At 42.5% G+C, this 19,032-nt stretch overlaps 1 protein-coding gene across 16 annotated transcripts in view; it reads left to right on the top strand.

Moving 5' to 3' along the window:
• Positions 1–19,032, top strand: part of ZMIZ1 (zinc finger MIZ-type containing 1) — a 368,324-nt gene that overhangs the window by 256,865 nt on the left and 92,427 nt on the right. Inside the window, exon 1 of one of the 16 annotated variants that reach the window (XM_083440347.1) lies at positions 18,616–18,763. The exons of the other annotated variants lie outside the window; for them this stretch is intronic. The gene's annotated coding sequence lies outside the window, so the exon portion shown is untranslated. Of the gene's footprint in view, positions 1–18,615; positions 18,764–19,032 lie in introns of those variants that run through there. 16 annotated transcript variants of the gene reach the window in all.

Raw genomic sequence — 19,032 nt, 5'->3', positions numbered from 1 at the left:
AGACAGAGGATGAGATGAAAGAGACAACAGTTTCCTAACAGAAATGCCAAATGTGACACAGATTGATTTAAACCTAAGGTTCTCTGGCTTTGTCTGATTCAAGATCTGAATTCCATAGTATGAGCTTGCCTCTTTGTTGGAATTTTCCATGTTTGAAATCCTGGGTCAGTGCTGTGTGTGGAATCACTTCAAGCCAAAAGAGTCAATTTCAGTTTTGTCATTGGCTTTAAACAGGATAAATGTCTTTTGGAAGAATGATTGTGGTCAGAAGCATAGAGTCCTAATGTATGGTAAGCCAATAAGTATCGAGTTCCTTTCCTCCTTTTTCCTTTTAACCTACAACGTGTCTCCTTGGCTAGGTCACTTAACCTGCTTGCCCCTCTTACTTTCTGCTTATAGGAAATTACCTCATGCAAGCAATCGTTTGTTTTTACACAACCAGGTGTGAGGTATTATGGAGACTAATCACCACTGGGGCAGGGGTAAGGGGATTTCTTTCACTTCTGTAAATTGGTAATATTTCCCTGGTCAGCCACTAATTATGCCTAGAGAGATTTGGTGGCTCTAATTATTGTGAGGGTATTCATATCAGCAGAGTTATAACATCTATGAGCAATGTTCAAAATTTGCCAGGCTTTTTGTGATCCACGTGGTGATCACAGGATGCTAGGTTGGCGACTGACATTTCCATCTGGTTTGCCCCTCTAGCTTTCTCAAGCAGGTAAGCAAAAGAGCTTATATATTGCATTGATATCCCACCTTTTTCTCCAAGGAGTAGTAGATTGCCCATGCCCGTCCTCAGTTAATCCCTGCAATGACTCTGTGAGGCTAAGAAGCTAGTGAGGGTTGGGGCAGGCAGAAGGCTAGAGAAGGAGATGTGAAATAAGGAAGGGTCCGAGAAGGAAGACTGAGTGAGGACATATTATTGGAGAGAGAACATGGACAGGTCAAGGAGGTGGATTGAAATGACCAGCTGCTAAATCTTTGCCTGCAAGAATTTGGTGGAAGGGAGATTCAGTGTAACTCCCTCTGTCCCGTTATAATGAGCTGCATCTTCCGTATTCTCTCATGCATGATGGGAAAATGAGTACTAATTCTCCTTAGAAAGCCTAGGGAGGAGAAATAGGATGAAAAGAATGGTGGTCTGTGGAAGGAACTTTGACTTCAACAAAAAAATTACGAGGAAATAGATTGAGCCTAGATTGAGTTAATGCATATGCATCCACAAGTTAAAATAGCAATACTAGCGTGGAAAAAACTGGTAACTATTTTAATAAAAGTTTGAAGGCACTTCTCAACACCACTGACAAATAATCTATATCTCTTAAATGGGACAAAGAAATACAAAATACCAGTCCAATGTTTTTGCACACACAGAAATCGCTTGCTCTCTTGATTATTCTTCCTTTCATCACAGCTACCAGCAATCTCACATAAGGGAAGACATGTTTCTTGGGGAATTTTTACCAGAGTTGGAAAGAACAAATTTTCAAGTCATCTCCATGAATTTCCATCAGTTAATCTAAGACCCTTTGTAAAAGAACCAATTGATCTAACACAAGCCACACCAGTCCTCGTGCAATGAAAATGTATAAGAACCCATTTTCATTCATTTCAGACTTCATTTTGGAGAGGCTTCAGCATACCAGGTTCTTCCCTGGGGATGTTATTCTGAATATTGAATATCTGAGTAAAAAGTGGGACAGTTGGTTTCCTGTATGATGAGCTCTCCTAAATCAAATTTGTCTTCTTCGCTTCAAACATCATGGCTTTCCCATCATGGAGGGGGAACCCTAACAAATCATATTATTTGATGTGCTTACTGCAGAAGCAATTTCATTAAGACAAAAAAATATAGCAGCTTCTAGGATCCCAGTGTGAAAAAATGATTTGCTGCTGGTCTAAAATGAGATCTGTAGATGCAAATTGTTGGGAATTTGTAATGGTAGTTGTCTCCCGCTGGGAAATATTGAACCAGCCTCATGGCCTTGAAATACAAGACCGCAATGTGAAAAGGATATTTTAAAAAGACAACTGGGTGTTCTCTGTAATACTGCAATCCAAAATGTAACTTTCTCCAAACAGTAAGTACTCATGAAAACTCGACTGCTTCCAAAGTGCTATGTATCATCCTGTCAAATCCACTTTTTTGCTGAGTTGGTGGGAGTTATGTAGGGCCTTGCCCTATTGCTGAAAACCATCTACTAGCTGGGGCAGCAGTTCTCAACCTGTGGGTCCCCGGATGTTGTTGGACTACAACTCCCATCATCCCTGAACTCTGCCCTTGCTAGCTAGGGGTGATGGGAGTTGTAGTCCAACCACATCTGGGGACCCACAGGTTGAGAAAGGCTGATCTAGGGTCTCCTCTGTGACTGTGAAGTAGCAGAGGCTCCTTCACTGACCTGATAACTTTATCATCATTATTTACATATTTTTTATTACATTTATATACCACCTATTAATAGAGTCAAAGAGTTGGACGGGATTGTGGGGGTCATCTAGTCCTACCCCCTGCAATGCAGGAATCTCAACACACAGCCCCCCATCCAATGTGAAACCCTGCTTTGCTTGCAAATGTGCTAGCAGTTTTATTGCTGCACATATTGCATGTATTTTTTTTTATATTAAAAAAAAAACACTTTTTGTTCTTTTTAAACAATGCGGATAAATGTTTCTAAAAGCCAGCCAAAATGCAGAAGGATAAAATAATTTTTAAACCAGGAGTTTTAAAAATGCTACCCAAAAGATCATATTATGGGCACCATTTTGGGGAGGGCATTCCATACGAGAGATGTCACCACCAAAAAGTCCCTCTTCCTTGTCGCCACACACTCTTGGTCAGGGGAGCCTAGAGAAGGAGCTCTGATAGATTATAGCAGTGCTTTTCTTTGGGGGGGCACAGGGGTACACGTTGTGAATCTTAAGATTGGCCTCATTGAGGGGCAGTATTTCAATACGAGTAGGGAAATGAGAGCACCACTAAACATTTTTTAGGGGGGGGTGGAAAGCACTGGATTATGGAAGAACTTCCAGTTTTTCTTTGTTAAACAGATGGTTGTCTTTCACTTACAGTGGTACCTCAGATTAAGTACTTAATTCGTTCCGGAGGTCCGTACTTAACCGTACTTAACTGTTCTTAACCTGAAGCACCACTTTAGCTAATGGCGCCTCCTGCTGCTGCCGCACTGCCAGAGCACGATTTCTGTTCTCATCCTGAAGCAAAGTTCTTAACCTGAAGCACTATTTCTGGGATAGCGGAGTCTGTAACCTGAAGCGTATGTAACCTGAAGCGTATGTAACCCGAGGTACCACTGTATTATCCTAACCTGTTATGATAGATCCCTAACTTTTCTGACATACCTCCCATTTCCAGTGTGCACTCACTCGAGGACTAGAGCAACATGGTTTTGGAATCTTTTCAAATTATCAAGTCCTGAATGAGGGGTTTTTGGGGTGGCAGTGGGTCTGGAAATGTGCTATTTTATTTAGCTAGGGCACAACCATCAGAAAGAATTTGTAAGTAAGTGTTGCGGATAAGCCAGAATGATGACAAAGCAGTGTGATGGACATAACCAAAGTGATGCTTTTAGACTCAAAATGCTGAGCTTACACTGACTAGTTATAATCCTTTCATGGCAAGAAAATAAAAGATGACTACAGATTTTAAAGCCAGATCACGGGGGGTGGGGGGTTGGAGCTAAGAATTTTGAAAAACAGGAATGTTTGTTCATACGTGTTTAATAATGAATATGTACTGGCTCATCCGAGCAAAAAATAATAATTGCAATAATCAGAATAGGGAGCACTTGCAGCTCATGTACATGAAATGTATTTAGCATTTGTAAATGCTGTATAAAGAAAAGGAGATTTTTGTGTGTAAAATTTTCATCACACATGTTTCCACGGTGGTTTAAATGGTTTCAGTGCTCTTTTTCTGGCAGTCTGGGCGCAATTCTAGATATAGATACCTCTTTATAGGAAAGTATGTAAGCTATGGGGCCCCTGTGAGGTTAGCTGGTACCCTTAAAGCTACATTGTGCTTCCATAAACCTCACAAAAACTAGAGAGAATGGGGAAATGTAGGAGAGAATTGATTTAAAGAGGCCTGGCCATCTTAAACAAGCATTTATATTAATTTGGCTTTTTGTGATTCATATTTTAATACCACATAAATAAATAAGTAACACACTCCCCAGCTTTATCTCATTAAGGAACTGGTAGTTAGTTTTTTTTCCCCTACCCAAGGGGAAGATGCAAAGGACACTATGATCTTCTCCTTACACAAGTAGTCTACTCATGGGACCTTCTGTAAAGCCTCCTAAATTAGCTAGGGCTGATTGTTAAGCTTTTAAGCATTGTTCTCTGCTTAAATAACATTGTAAATTTGCCCTGATGTACTAGCCAAGGGATTAACCAGAGAGGGAACTCTGCAAAATATCAGATTTCTTCCACTTTGTAAAATTTATGCCAGAGGGATTGATGGGCTGCTAGTGAAGCTAATAAAGTTATCAACAGCAATTAATTCAAAAGGGGAAAGCAGGTAAGAGAGCTAAATAAATCATCACTTTTATGTTAAAATAATGTGTTTAACATTCTGATCATTTACACACATCTTCTAATCTTTACCTGACAGCCTGCAAGTTAAATATTTAAGGCTCCTTAAGGAAGTAGAAATGAAATAGGATATGTGGGTCATTGTGTGTGTGTGTGTGTGTGTGTAGGGGGCGGCATATATGAAAATTGAATGATTACTTCTTTTCTGCAAGCTGTGCCTCTTTCAGGTCTACTGTGGGTACATGACTTGAAGGCCCCCAAAATCCTTGAGTTTCTATTAAGGTATACTTATTAGAACTCATATTCACATTTTCATTGTCTATCTGAGCCCTGTTTGAAAGTCTGTGCTATGCTTGATAACTTTGGTTGCTCAGGATAACTCTCCATTATTAAATCCAGTTGAAACTGGATGCTGCCCTCATATTCAATTGTAGTTCAATCATATTTGAAATCACCATGATGATTATTAGTATTATTTTAGCTTTAAAAAATGGGGGGGGGGGGAGCGAAGCGGATGACTCAGCATTAATATTCTGGTTTTTATTTTCCTTTTTCTCCTAAACACACAGCGTAGGACGTGACATAATTGGAAGTGCTTTCATTTTTCTCAGTTTCATGTGGTCTTCAAACAACTTCCTTGTATGTTGGTGGCAGATGTTCAAAATTGCTTCCTACCAGTTAAACATCTGGTGAAAAATGACCAAGTGTTGGGTTGCGTATGTTTAAAGGACCAATTATATGTGCATGCCTTTTTTCTTTAGGGACTCTCTCAAGAAAAAATGGAAGCAGCTAATATGGAAGCTTTGCCTTGTGACTAAATGCACAAGTGGCTCCAATTTATTGGGCTCTGTGTGGGGAGAATATATGGAGTGACTATTTAAAAATATTCTTCCTTGCTCGTTTTCAGTGTCTGGGTTGGTTCATTTGGGAAGAGGCAGTCCTTGAGGTATTGCGGTTCTGAGCTGTTTAAGGCTTTATCGGTCAAAACCAAGACTTTGATTTGGACCTGGAAGCTAATTGGCAGCCATTGTTGTTGGGCCAGGATTGGTGTAATACAGGGGTCAGCAAACTCATTGTCCACTGTCCCTCAGACCTTGTGGGGGGCTGGACTATATTTTGAAGGGGGAAAATGAACAAATTCCTATGCCCCACAAATAACCCAGAGATGCATTTTAAATAAAAGGACACATTCTACTCATGTAAAAACATGCTGATTCCTGGACCGTCCGTGGGCCGGATTGAGAAGGCGATTGGGCCAGAACCGGCCCCCCGGGCCTTAGTTTGACTACCCATGATACAGATGTTAAACAGCAAAGGGGATAAAATTGAGCCCTGAGGAACTCCACATTGAAGGTTTCACAGTGCTGACTACCACTCTTCAAGTATCACCCTCTGGAAACAACCCTCCAAGTAGCACTGGGACCATTGAAAAGCGTTGCCACCCACCCGCAACTCAGACAGCCGCTCTAGAAGGATATAACAGTCAATGATATCAAAAGGCCATGGAGATGTAGAGGAGAAATAACAGGGGCACATTTCCCCTGTCTCTCTCCTGACAGAGGCCACTGTACTCAGCGACCAAAGCAGTTTCTGTATCAAAACTGGGGCTAAATCCCAACTGAAATGAATCTAGAAAATCAGTTTCTCCCAAGAGAGCCTAGATCTGGTCCACAACTGCCTGCTCAAGAACTGCTTAATTTTAGGTACATTTAACATGAAACAGTTTAACATTTAAAGCCAGCACTTGGAATTGTGTTTGGAAAAGGATCAGCAACCACTGCAGCTGTTTTAAAACTGAGAAGATATGTTTAATGCAGCCATTCCTAGTTAGCAACCTAGCAGCTATATTTTGAACTAACTGCAGTTTCTGAACATCCCCAGATGCAGTGCATTGCATTAGTCCAAAAGCAACATTACCAGAGCATGTGTAACTGTGGCCAGGATATTTCTGACTGGGAGGGATTTGCAACTTGTGCACTAGCCCCGGGTTGTGGAAGTTACTTCATGCCACTTGGGTTTCCAAATATAAGGCCAAAACAGATTTTATAGAGGGAATTCTATTCAGAATAAGTCAAATACCACCACTGCAGTTTAAAGTGAAAGCAAAGCAGCAAAACAAACAATAAAGCAAAACAATAACAAAAATAATAAAAGGTTGGGGCGGCAGCAGCAATTAACAAAGGTGATGAGACATTCAATCATGGCTTATCATGGAAATCATAGTTTTCACAAAATGCTGAATATGTGAGCATTTGTACACATTCCATTGGAACTTATCCCTCCCTCTGCAATTGATTCACATGTGGAAAGGCTGTTAAAGTGCCTGAAGAAAGCATCTTATGTGAGAGGATGGCATTCATTAAAGTTTCACTGTTCTGCTGCATTTGTAATTCATTCACTGTTCCCTTTCCAAGTATTTGGTCTCCAAATCTGTGGTTTGTATTGTCTCATTCCCACCCAGCATTACTGTGCTCATATTTTTTGGAAAGAATGGATAGCAGGAATTTTTTTTTCCCAAAGCAAAAGCTGGAAGATCGTAACCTGACTATTTTCTCCAGTTGCACCCTGGAGCAAGAACTTTTGGCTTGCTTGCCCCAGTTGGACAAGAGAATATTGGCAGGAGTCTTTTTTTAGTGGCTGCCGACCATCAGAGTTTGCTCCTGTGCCATCTCTCCTACGTGACTGGAAAAAACACAATCCTTTTTTAAAAAAATCGTCTGACAGTTCCTATATCAAACAGCAATGTATATTGCCATCACTTGGCGATTAACGTATATTCATGTTGGGCATTAATGATTTAATGCAGAAGTGCCAGTGCTTCAAAATGCAGGCTGCTTGATACTTATTTCTCTGTATAGCCACTATGTTTTTGGTAGATTAGCTCTTAAGAAGCTTCCTCGTTTTCCCTCTCTTAAACCCATAAGATAACAACATCAAGACTTGTCAAGGAATAGATGATTTGTCTGGAAACTATGCCGTGAAGTGGTTTGATATGGCTATGCAACGATATGTGTCAAAAGCGATAGTTTTTAGCAGACCACAGGCACAAACCAGGAAGGTCTCCTGCACAAGCCCCATACTTGAAATTAACACTCCTCCTCCTCCTCATTTCAGTTTGGTTCACACAGGAAAACTTGTCATATTGTGGATGCTGTATCAATCAAAAGGGAACAATAGTGATCATTTCTAGCATCAATATAATGCTAAAGCATTAGAGCATTTGATGACTTTTCACATACCTCCATTCCGTATTCTTTTTTACTGTAGCCCAGTGAGCCAGGTCAGTATTATTAACATACTGCAGATGTAAGACGTGTGTGTGTGTGTGTGTGTGTGTGTGAGAGAGAGAGAGAGAGAGAGAGAGAGAGAGAGGAAATATTGGTGTACCTCCGGTGACCTAATGAGTTTGTGTTCAATCTGCACTGTTTAGATATCTTGACTCACAGTTCACACCCTTAGCCACTATATGTTACTTCAAAAAACAATTGAACAAGATGTGGTAATGACTGCCAATTTAGACAGCGTTGAAAGGTGGTTAGAGAAATCTATGGAAGATAGGGCTATAAATGGCTACTAGTCATGATAGCTATAGGTTATCTTCAATATCCAAGGCAGTATGCCACTAAATGCCAATTGATGAGGAACCAATTGTGGAGGGCCATTACCCTAATGTCCTGCTAGCGGATTTCTATCTGGCTGGCCACTTTGAGAAACAGGGTGCTAGCCTGGATAGGCCTATGGTCTGATCCAGGGGGCTCTTTTTTAGGAGCAGAATTTCCAAGCTTTTGTTTAGGGGGAAGTTTGTTTACCATCTGCTGATAATGAAAACTTTTTGAAAACTTCAATCTCCTTGACCCTTGTACTGTACAGACTTTTTGTAATATCTAATAGGTCTATATAATGTATTTCAGTATTTACATTCAAATGCAGATGTAGTAAAGCTATTAATAGTGTGTCCTATCAAGTACAAGGGAGTACTAAATGTGAACAGCTGTACCAATGCAATATGAGGCTCATCAGCAAATGCATGGGGGAATTCTGTAAGACACTTTTTGCCTGATGGGAACCATAGCTAAACAGCCTGAAAGACCCTGCTGTATGCTTGCTTCCCATGCCAATCCAATAGCCTTTGAAGGAAGTGGACTGGCTGAATGACATGGTTGATTTCTACACCAGTGTAATTGCTCATTGATTGGTGCATGGTCTTATTTCATTTATGTAAGTACAGTATTTCCAAAAGTGGGCCATACCACCCAGTGGGGGGTGCTGGAATGATCCAGGGGAGACGTAGCCTCGGGTGCAGTTTGTGGAGGCATTGAATAAAAATAAAGGGGTGGGAGAAGAAGAAAAAACCATTCATATAGGTTTCATTTGTTGTGTAATGACACTTACTGCCATGTCAGGTGTTGTTGCAGGATGGCGACAACACCTTCCCTGGATCCGGCAGTTGTGCTGAAGGCAACAGGTTTTCCTGAGTTTGGGTGAACCCATTTCAGCTTCACTCAGGTTCAGGAAGTGGATCACAGCTTGCCCGCCTATTTGACCAATGGCATGCAGGCTGTGACACAGCCCTGCTTCTTTGCTTAAAGAAGGTCGATTTCCAGGGGGGCGCTGAGTAATGTTTTTTCCCTGAAATGGGGGAGGTAGGCCAGATAAGTTTGGGAACCTCTGATGTAGAACGTGTAAGAGCAAGAATCTTTCCCAGTGCCTGGAAGGGACTCTACCTATTCGTTATTTTCTTGAAGACTTCAGGGCTGGGGGTTTTGTGTGGCACTGGCTATCTTGATGCCAGAGGGCTGAGGGCATTAACCTTTTGACCAGCTGGTGGTAAGTGGGTTTGTGGGCATCTCTTTGTGATATACACCAGAACAACTGGAGGTGGGGGAAGAGTCCTAAGGAGATGTTTCCAAAAGGAGATAAATAAAAGCAAACCCATTTCTTCATTTACCATCAGCAAAGATGAGTGTGTGCAGGTCTGCTAGTTCTTTGGGACTAGACTGAATTAGCATTTGAAATGGAAGCATCTTCATGGAACCAAAAAAGAATAAAATCAATAAAAGCATTACATTAGAAAAAAACAAAAAACCTGCCTGTTTCTGCTTAAAATATTGTAGATACTGTGTCTTGTTTTTGTAACTTGCTTGTTGCAACTTGCCTAATAGAAAGCAAAGAGTTAAAGCCCTGAAGTCTTATAAATGGAGGTAAATGCTGACACAAGGTCTTCAGTACTTTTCTGACAGAACACCCATCTTTAATTTCCTTGTCCCTTTACCCATATAACATTGTACATCTGCCCTTGAAAATAGCTCTTGCAAGCACGAGTGTAGCCAGGGAAGTCAATTTCGCAGAGGTTCCTGTCTGTGTCCTAGCACTGCAGGCAGACAGCCTGGAGCTAGGAGTTATTATCGGCTAAACAGGTATATGAATAATTACTAAAGAGAGAAGCCTAGGTTAATTGCAGTTTTTAATCTTGTTCTCATAAATTCTTAGATTATTTTTTTTTCCAGGGGGGAGCATTCAAAAAAGCTTCAGTAAGTGTTTTCTTTTCCCCAATGATTTATTATTTCTTTTTCCTATCATCATTTTACATAATACCTTCACTGTACATGAAACGCCTATCAATTTTGTTTATTTTTGTAGGACATGTATATCCCACCCTTCTGTTAAGTAAGCTTAGATAGACCTCAGGTTATATCGTTTCTCTCGTCATAGAGGAGAATTTAAACCCCAGTCATGGGGTTCCAAGATGTTTTAGCATTGTGCACAGTTTGATACACAGGCCCTTAGCTAAAGTCACCTAATAGCTGAGTGGGGATTTGAATGACATTGGACCAATGTGCCCCCCCCCGGGGGGGAGGGGAAACCCTTGGGGAAATCTGAGGGGCTGCTTAGAGGATATGAGGTAGTCAGACTTCAGTGCAGGCCATATCTTTTCTTCACGTGCCATATTGTAGTCGACTTCAGGAAAAAGTGTGCATTAACCACATTACCTTAATGTGCCAGGTGTTTTATGACACCTTCCATAGGAGTTTTTAACATTACAATCCTACACTTCAAAACAAACATACTTAGACATGAAAAAGCCAAGACATTTTTATATGTGGCCTTTAAATTATGATTATAGGGGTATTTTATTTCCCTAGAACAGTCTATATTTAAGAGAGCAGTGGGGAAACATAAATATCACTTATTTCCTGGAACTGTTTCTTGGAGCTCTACTCACTGCTGAACAAACTTAGTTTCTCATTGCTACCCCACAGAGTTAATATACCTACTTTTCTCTCATTCTCATGCTACTTCTGGAGTGAATGTGTGTCTCATCTTTTTTGAAACACAGACAACACTCAAAACCATACTCGTTTGGTTTGGCTGCTTCGTATGTGGTTGCTTTTCCCTTTCTTTTTTTAGTATACAGATATAAGGGGCAAGTGCTGTCATCCTGAAGTACTGTGCAAGAATTTGCACAGCACCTGCATACAGCTTGTGACCCACCAAGCCAACACAGGTTACCAGCCATGTGTAGTTCAATAAACCTCTTGTTTCTCCTGCCTGCCTGAAATGCCAAATGCAAGGCAGTGTGTTCTTATAGGACACTTGTGAGGCAATAATATATGGCTGGTATGGGTTCCTTGAGGGCCACAGGTTGTGTATGCCTGGTTTATATTATTGAGAGTTTTTATCTGAACAAGTAAATGTTTAAGAGGGACGCGGGTGGCGCTGTGGGTTAAACTACAGAGCCTAGGACTTGCCGATCAGAAGTTCGGCGGTTCAAATCCCCGTGACAGGGTGAGTTCCCATCGCTCGGTCCCTGCTCCTGCCAACCTAGCAGTTCAAAAGCACATCAAAGTGCAAGTAGATAAATAGGTACCGCTCCGGCGGGAAGGTAAACGGCGTTTCCGTGCGCTGCTCTGGTTCGCCAGAAGCAGCTTAGTCATGCTGGCCATATGACCCGGAAGCTGTACGCTGGCTCCCTCGGCCAATAAAGCGAGATGAGCGCCGCACACCCCAGAGTCGGCCACTACTGGACCTAATGGTCAGGGGTCCCTTTACCCTTTACCTTTAAGAGCCTGCTGGATCAGGCCAGTGGCCCATCTAGTCCAGCATCCTGTTCTCACAGTGGCCAAGAGATGCCTGTAAGAAATCCACAAGCAGGATTCGAACACAAGAGCACTCTCAGAAGCATTCCTGCCTCCTACTGTGATAGCATAGCCTGCAGCTCAGCCAGTGAACTAAAAACATTTGTACTTCATATGTGAAAATGAAGTATTTTTCTTATAGTGGGGTATATGTCCATATAGGGGAGAAGTCATACATTTTATTCTTGTGATTGCCCACTGTACCTTTACAGTTTAACTTATTCAGGCAGAGGGTGTTTTCGGTAGTGGCACCTGCCCTGTGGAATGCCCTCCCACCAGATGTCAAGGAAATAAACAACTACAGGTACCTGACTTTTAGAAGACATCTGAAGGCAGCCCTGTTTAGGGAAGCTTTTAATGTTTGACGTTTTATTGTGTTTTTAATATCCTGTTGAAAGCTGCCCAGAGTGGCTGGGGAGGTCTGGCCAGATGGACAGGGTATAAGTAATATTTTTTTTATATATTGAACTCAAGCCTACATGTGTACATTTTGGATATGTCTGCTTTAAAATAATATGAAATATTTGTTTGGGGTATGTGTGTGTGTACTTGTGTGTGTTATCCAAAGGCAAAATCTACCATTACAAAACAGAAGCCATGTTTTGTAGGTTCTGGAGCTAATCATCACTCTTGGCCCAGTTCTTCTCTATGGCAATATTCCGCCCCAATACAGACATATACTCCTCCCTGGTATAAAAAGACTTCAGTGGGAGCTTTTAAATAGTTATCCCTGTGAGACAACATTTCCCATGATGTAATTTGACACACAGTCGTCATTGGAGCTTAAACATAGTAATCTTTGAAAATGATTGGGAATTTGCCCTGGAGGGGGGAAGACCTGTTATGATTAATTTCTACCAATGATAAACCACTCCTTGTCCAAAATGCAATGTGCTATGAAGTATGATTTAATCCATTTAACTACAGTGCCTGGTGCCTGTGACAACTGTGACTCAAATGTCATCACAGAAAGTGATATTTCAAGTGGCATGGTGGGATTAGAAACCTGCTGAAGATTTGTCAAAGGAAAAGTAAGTACATAATTTCTAGATAAGTGATTTGTCTACTGTGAACTGCTTCAACTAAAAGAGGGAGAGAGACAGAAGGAGAGTTGGGGAGGGACGGACTGGGAAGCAGTTTTTAAAATGAAGCGTCCCTGAACTTTTGCACTTGACCATGGATATAACTGCATAGGAAGTTGGGGGAGAGAGAGATTTTAAAATCTAAAGTGGATATAAATTGGGTATAAATTTATTAAAAACATACTTTGCTGGTGGAAATGAATGGGATGCAAGATCAGGGGCTTGAGTAGAAGTCCTGGTGAATCATGCGTTTAATTTTTCTCCTTAGAAGTCTCAGCTCAGTTTGACTTTTGACATAGGATAGTGTGCAATCTTGGAAGGGTATGTGTGTTTTTGAAGAGAGACTGGTAAGTGTGAGGCAGGGATGAGTATTCGGCTCTGTGGTTTCTGCATCTGAATTAATGGATTCCCAAACTGTATGCTGAGTCAAAGTAGTGTGCTATATGAAGGGGTGAAGCTACACCTTGAAAAACTCTAGCCGCCATGCATCCAGTGGTCTCTGCCCTTCAGAGCACAGGAGTGTCATTTCAATATTGACTGAGAAATTGCTAGAGGTGATATTGCAAGGGAGAGGGTTAGGATGTACTGAATCGTACGAGGCATTTTATGCTGTAATTGAAAGGTGCAGGGGACTCCCAAAAACGTCCTCATTGCCCATGGTATGAAAAATATAGGGAAAAGCTTCTTTATCCCATCAACCCATTTAGTTGCATAGCTCCGTGGGTGAGGCCCAGGCCTTAAGCGAATTGCAGTCTTGTGCCTTCTGGATTGCATAGTTAAATCTTGATTGTACAATGCCACCTGAATAAATGTTGATATGGGAGAGAAGCGCTGTGAGGCAGTTGGAGTCATTTCAAAGGCTTAGCGAAAGTACCATTTAAAAATGAGTAAAGTAAGATAAACCACAGAGCCTAGAGAGCTCCCGTTGTTCAGTCTCAGCTCCTGCCAACCTAGCAGTTCGAAAGCATGCAGTGCAAGTAGATAAATAGGTACCACTCCGGTGGGAAGGTAAATGGCGTTTCCGTGTGCTGCTCTGGTTCACCAGAAGTGGCTTAGCCATGCTGGCCACATGACCCGGAAGCTGTACGCCGGCTCTCTTGGCCAATAAAGTGAGATGTCTGTGACTGGACCTAATGGTCAGGGGTCCCTTTACATTTAAGATAACACTCCCGAGTCATCCACTGGCTAAGCTAACCAAGGCTTACTCAAGACATTCTGTGCTTAGAGGCTGACCAGATGGCAACCCTCACCCCCAATTCCAGATACAGAACCCAACCAGATTGACAGTTGAGTCTCTTAACATTGGAGACACTGATGGGATAGTGTCTTCCACTGCAGCTGAGGACAGCATCTGCTGCTTCAGGCAGCTCTACCACTCTGCCTAGTGGTAGCACCAGCTCTGCTTCCGAAAGAGCAGCTATGTGTGGATACAGTTCCCACTTGCGGATGCAGACCCAGCAGCATTATGATGGTTACCCGACTCCACTGACCAGTTGCGTGAGTCCTTTGAGGCAGATGGGATTGTGGGATTCTCTTCCGCATCTGGGACTGTTACTTGTTGCACCTGGCTGTAGTTGCCCATGGGTAGAGCAGGATTAGGGTCATAGGGTTACTCAATTCTTCCTAATGATGCTGTTGCTTAGACTTTGGTTGAGTGCACCTCCCTCATGCGCTTACTATCCAAACCCAGCACCTAGATGGGGAAAGCTGGGGAAAGCTTAGTCATTAAGCTTCATTCCTAATGTCTGTTGGACCCAAACCTGTCACAATGAGTGGAACCATTTAGGAGCAGCCCTGTAAACACCTGTGTGATTAGTGCTGAGTCATGACTCCATTTATCAATTGCAGAAAGATCTAACAATCAGTAGGGCTCTGTATATAAGCCCCTGAAACATATGCTATCCACAGACCTGGCTAAGGCTCAACTCCTAATTTTAGACTTCAGTCTTGGAGGGCCACCCCACACACCCATTTTCTCACTTCCTCCTGCATGCACTCTTGAGCAACTCTACTGTCTACATAATTACAGTTTTTAAAAGAGCATGAGTTCTGTTTTAATAAAAAAAGAGTGACATTCCAAATACCCTGCTATAATGTCATACTGTGGGTTTTATTTTATTTTATTTTTTAAATTGAGAACAACAATTCCTGTGATGTACAGCAGATGCTTGCAAAGGGACGCTGGTCCTTTCTATTGTAACAATTTCCAGATGAGTAGGTGCGTTAGCTGGAGAAACATGGAATAAAACTAAAGGGTCTTGTGGCACTTTAAAGACTAACACATTTTATTATGCTATGATCTTTCATGGACTAGAGCCCACTTCACCAAAATGAAGTGGGTTACAGTTCACAATAACTCACACCATAATAAAATTGGTTAGTCTTTAAGGTGCTATGAGATTCTTTCTTTGCTTTTTTAGTCTGAGAGAAAAAAAGGCAAAATGCATTCTTGGCAATTTTCTGTTCTTTTAATTGAAATCGGCAAGATAGCCCAGGCAAGCGCATCTGTGGCAAGGCTTGATAGATTTTTTGAAGGTTGCGCTTGGATAGGAAGTGGGTTTTTTACCACAGGATGCTGTGTCAAGGAAAGACTGGTTCTTGGTTGGCCACAACTTAAACTGCCACTTTTCCCTCCGAGAAGGGGAAAGCTCTCATTGGCTTCCTGTTTATGTACTTTTCAATCATTCACTCCATACAGAAAACATGACTTCTTTTAACTTGAAAATCTCTTGAAACGAAAGCCAAGTAGTTGTTCTTTAAAAGGTCGGGGATTCAATTCCCATTTTGAAATTTAAACCTTGTATAAGGAATTCATTAAAACTATTATTGAAAGTCTTGTTAAAAGGTATGGTATGTGGAACTGTAAATAATTTGTACAGTTGGAGCAATGTTAAAATATCCAAAATTCGTTCTCTCGAAAAAATATTCAGTATATTCCTATCTTGATCCTGAAAGCTGCTGCTATAAGAGGAATATAGTACTCTTGCTAAGTGCTCAAAGTGTTTCTTATAAATGATCTCAGTAACCTTTGCTACAGTCCTGCATGGTGGCCAACTTTATCCTCATATTAGTAATCTGGGTGTTGAGGGTTAGTCTGGATGAGGCTGCTGTTCAGAGTGTAAATTATGGCTCAGATTTTTTTTTTCCTGTTGAGAGTCACATTATCTTGGAAGTAATATGTCAAGGGAAGAAGTTCCAGAACAACCAGCAGTGGGGCAGAAGTGGCCTGGCTTTCAGCTGGAGTGTTGCCCCTCCCCAATAAAGGTATAGGTAACCATTAGGTCTAGTCGTGACCGACTCTGGGGTTGTGGCGCTCATCTTGCTTTATTGGCCGAGGGAGCCGGCACACAGCTTCCAGGTCATGTGGCCAGCATGACTAAGCCACTTCTAGCGAACCAGAGCAACGCACGGAAATGCAGTTTACCTTCCCGCTGGAGTGGTACCTATTTATCTACTTGCACTTTGACATGATTTTGAACTGCTAGGTTGGCAGGAGCAAGGACCGAGCAACGGGAGCTCACCCCATCACAGGGATTCGAACCGCCGACCTTCTGATCGGCAAGTCCTAGGCTCTGTGGTTCAACTCACAGCGCCACCCACGTTCCCCCCCCCCAATACCTTTGTGCTAAACCTTGAAACTCCTGGAAATTTGGCACAGCTTTAATTTGAACTGGGGACTTCCCAGTGCTGGATTGCCAAATACAGTGGTACCTCGGGTTAAGAACTTAATTCGTTCTGGAGGTCCATTCTTAACCTGAAGCACCACTTTAGCTAATGGGACTCCCGCTGCTGCCGCGCCGCCGGAGCACGATTTCTGTTCTCATCCTGAAGCAAAGTTCTTAACCCGAGGTACTATTTCTGGGTTAGCGGAGTCTGTAACCTGAAGCGTATGTAACCCGAGGTGCCACTGTAGGCAGAGAGGCCTATGGGCCCCGTACCTTTTTACAATCAAGCTTTCTTAGTTTTACAAGGGGGCCCCCAAGAATTCTGCTGCCTAGGGGGCTCCACAGGGTATATATATTTCTGGCACTGGGATTTCCTAGCCCATAAAATATTCTCTTAAGTACTATCCCTTTGTGGGGCAGTGAAATTGGTTTGGGACTCCTTTATCTCCATTATGATTCTTCACCTTCCTCACTTGTTCAGAACATCAGAACCCTGATTCTTTGTTCTCCCTTTGCTATGCTCCTGAGTATCTGGGTAAGGAATCTACAAGCTCAGGATCATGTGCTTTTGTAAGAAACATCAGATCCTGAACTTAGGCATCTTCCTAGATATCAGACTTGTTTATACTGTAGTAGTAATTGCACTGACATGCCTTGTATAGGCTCCTGATCTACTGCTTGGAGGATTAAACAACACACCGCAGCTCCACATATCCCAGATTTAGTAAATTAAATAAATAAATTTAGAACTGTTTCCAAGCAATCCATATTTCATTCTGGGTGGGGGGGGACGGGGAATCTGAGTTCTGCGACCTGTATAAAATATACTGAGTAAATTTGGATAGTTCTGATAGTCATGGGAAGGACAAGGAGCTGTGGTTCAACCACTTGAAATTCTACACAGTCACCTCTCCTGAGATTCCTTCAGAGTTTGTTTACATATTACCAAGCATATTTTTGAGCCATAAGAGCTAGAAAATTGCTTTTTAAAAAGCTGAGATTCCAGAACCTAAATTCTGTGCTCTATTCTGCACCACAGAATTGTGGAGTTGGAAGGGACCCCATGGGTCATCTAGCCCAACCCCCTGCAAATGCAGGAATCCTGCCCACAGCCATCCCTGGTTAGCAGACAGACCCATTGCATCCTTTGGGGTTCTTTGCCCTGTGATCTTGCAGAATTATAGCATACACACAACTCTCCTTGAAGTATCCTAAATGTTCTGCTGCCCTTTGACAGCTTCCCATTTTATAATCTGCTGGCACAAGAATGGTCCCACAAGTCACTTCTGGATCTGGGGAATGGGTTGGGGCAAATAATGTGGAACAGATGACAACTAGGTCAAAGAAAGCCATAATTACTGTAAATTTGGCCGAGCAGTAAAAGTGTCTTTTTCCATTCCAATTGTGTGTCTTGCTCCTTTCCTGCGTTAAGCTTCCAGACATGTGTGAACGCAGGCCAAATAATTAGACTGCAGTTGCTTCTCACATGTAGTTTGTGCTGAGCTTTGAGCACATAAAGGTTTGCATAAATACTGGATGTTCCCCAGAGAGTAACCTGCTGGATGTGAGGAAGACAGCCAAATGAAAGCTCGGCTCCAAATCCATCCACCTCAACCTTCTTTTCAGGTGTACTAGCTGACGAAATGGCAACAACCCTCTTTGTTTTGTCCTTTCAAACAGTGATTCATGCCAGAATTACGCCAATATGAATTTCTGGTACAGGTGGCGTGTGTCCACTTCCTCCCCTTCCTTTTTGTGGGCTGATTGCCTTCACGCAGGAAGCCACCAACGTCGCTGCTGTCTCCTAAAAAGCAGAACCTTCCTCCTCTGGACGCTTAATTAGCTTGACTAGTTTGATGGATTTAGTCAACAGTATTTCTAAATAGGGGATGCGGGGAGACCCTGTACACCAGCTCTTTCTCAAACAGAAGCCCTTTTTTTGACCAGGCGCCCTTAATGGCTTGCTAGACACACTCAAACAAGTGTTGCTTCTGATTAATTGATCGAGGGGGGTAATTTTAGCCTCTTGGCGGCGTTCCAGAGAGCAACCCTTTGTCCTAATATTCCTAGCACCACCCCTCCTTGCAAGTTTGAAATGTGAGATGCCTGGATTCCCCCCCCCCCAACCCACCCCACTCCCTCTCCCGTTCTCTTTCTCTCTCCCTTCTGGCAAAGTGGCTGTGTCTGCTTGTGTGTATCTCTGTGTGAGTGTGTGAGTGTGCGTGCGTGCGCACGTAAGTGATAGATGGGTATAATGGGAGAGCAAAGGGATGGACCACTAGAGACAGCAAAAGGAAACCATCAATACCAGTAACATGCAGTTGAGGTGAGAATTTTCCTAGTGTTTGATTCCCCCCCCCTCCTTTATTTCTCTCCCCCTCCTCATCTCTTTCCAGTCCTTTCAAGCGGCGTTGGGGAGGGGGAGAGAGAGAAGGGTGTTTTTCTTTTTTGTTAATGGAGCCTCCTTTCATATTTGCAAGCGCTGCACACAGACACCCGCCCGCCCGCCCACCCTCTCCCAGCAATGTCATGCGGACGCCACTGCGTGCCCCCTCGCTTGTTTCAGGTCTGTCCGCGTAGATGTGTGAAGTTCTA

The sequence above is a fragment of the Podarcis tiliguerta genome, assembly GCF_965153285.1.
Source record: "Podarcis tiliguerta genome assembly, chromosome: 5".
NCBI classification, from domain to species: Eukaryota; Metazoa; Chordata; class Lepidosauria; order Squamata; family Lacertidae; genus Podarcis; species Podarcis tiliguerta.
The sequence above is the reverse complement of the archived record's forward strand: the minus strand, read 5'-3'. Positions and strand labels throughout refer to the sequence as shown.